We start from the raw sequence: 2011 nt of genomic DNA, 5'->3' as shown, positions 1-2011 counted from the left end.
GAGACCCTTCGGCCGGCGGCGCCCGTCACGTGAGGCCGCGCCGCGCCCGCACCGTCACGTGACCCCCGCGGATCTCGCGAGAGCGAGAGGGCACGTCGTCTTCCCCTGGGTTGGACCCGGCCTCGCACGTGACCTGTGGGCACGTGACCGTGGCGCCACGTGACGCGCACCCCGGCCTCTGGGCCACTTGAAGCCGAAAGTGCGCGCCGCGAGCGCGTGGGGAGGCAGCCCCCCGCCTCCGCCGTCGGCGAGGCGTCCGCCGAGGGAGACGACGACGGTCACCTCGGAGAAGGGCGGCTTTCTGCCGAGGCGCGCGACCCGAGACGCCCCGGGCCCCAGGGACGCAGGGAGGCCCGCGCTGGCTGCGGGTTTCCTCAAGGGCCGCAGTGCTAACGTGCTCCTCTCTCGTGGCGTGGGGCACTCTGGCCGCGGGGCTCCTCTGGTCGACTGACGCTTGAGGAGGCTGAAGTGGGGGGACAAGGGTGGGGAGGGGTGGAACACGTGTACCGAATGTCACAGCTCACGTTTGAAACAAACCAAAACCCGTTTTTGTAAACAACTCAGAGTGCGGAACTTAGGGCTAGACGAAATCTTGGAGGAATGGGGTTCAGAGGTTATACAGTGATTGCCAGCTGTGACGCCCTCCTGAAGGATGTGTCGGAACGGGTCGTGGAGGGGAGCACCATTTATCTAGAACGTTCGGAAACGCTGGTGTTGCTTATATCCCCGCGTGCCACGGCAAAGGAAATCCGAGTCTTTGTGCTTCTAGAACCTTCCGGAAATACCTTTCTGCCTCACTCCTTATTGCCTGAGTGTTGTAAAGGCACCTTTCCCTGGTTGCCTAAAGGCTCCCTGGGTCTTGTCTTTCACTGCCTTCTGGAGCTCTGGCACCCCTCCCTTTACCTCCCCCCACCTTGGCTGGTACAGTTACTCAGACACCCAGTTTCCCAGTTCCTTCCTTCCTCTCCTGTCCTGTGGCTTCACTAAGATCTCCCCAACTCATCACCTCTGGAATGTTCCTGGAGCCTCGTCAGTGCAGGTGTGTTGATTACTGCCGGTCACTCTACCGAACAGTCCTTGATTCTGGTGGCTTTCCCCCCTTAGTTCTTAATGTTTGTTTGCTTTTCGTAAATTTTGTGTTCTTGTTGTCATTTCTGTCCAGCTTCCCTTCCTCTCAGCTTCTAACATATAATCAGACTTCCTGTTAGATCTGCACTTGAGGACAGTGGCTGGGCATGCGCGTTCCCCCCAGGCAGTCCCCTCCCAACCCGGCCTCCATTTTAAACAAGGTTTCCCTTTATTAATGTTCGCAGGGGTAGGAGTTAGCAGTTCTTAAAATAACTCTGTTTTAGGGTGTTAAACACATTAAGTAGATGCTTTGCAGGTTTCGCACTGTGGAAGAACTTACAAATAAGGGGAACGTGAGGATGAACCCAGCGAGGCTGGAGCTGCCATGTGTTGAAAGACATGAGGGGTGTCTGGGTGGCTCAGCTGGCTAAGTGTCTGCCTTCCCCTCAGGTCGTGATCTCACGGTCTGTGAGTTCAAACCCCGCGTTGGGCTCTGTGCTGATAGCTCGAAGCCTGGAGCCTGCTTCCGATTCTGTGTCTCCCTCTCTCCCTCTGCCCCTCCCCTGCTCACGCTGTCTCTGTCTCTCCAAAATAAATAAACATTAAAAAAAATACACATGAGATGGATAGTCACTGAAATAAACAGAACAAATTTACTAGGTAAAAAGCAATGGTGTGTAGTACATATTGGCAGTTTATACCCCGCCAGTGACCGTTAAAGGGCATAACATTTTCTATTGCCTGGTCACATCAGCTGGAGCATTTGCTTGTATTTCTGTTTCACTCAAGTTCTCCATCATTTTTTCTTTGCCCACGAACTGGCTGGCAGTCACTTGCAGAATAGTAAGGTTTCCCAGCACTGGGCCTGCAAGGAGGAGGCGCTCTCTGCGGGGCCGCTCACAGTGAGAGCTGGGTCTGTGCCACCTCCTGTGCTTTACTACCT

The sequence above is a fragment of the Acinonyx jubatus genome, chromosome A1 (assembly GCF_027475565.1).
Source record: "Acinonyx jubatus isolate Ajub_Pintada_27869175 chromosome A1, VMU_Ajub_asm_v1.0, whole genome shotgun sequence".
NCBI lineage: Eukaryota > Metazoa > Chordata > Mammalia > Carnivora > Felidae > Acinonyx > Acinonyx jubatus.
This window is presented reverse-complemented; position numbering follows the sequence as displayed.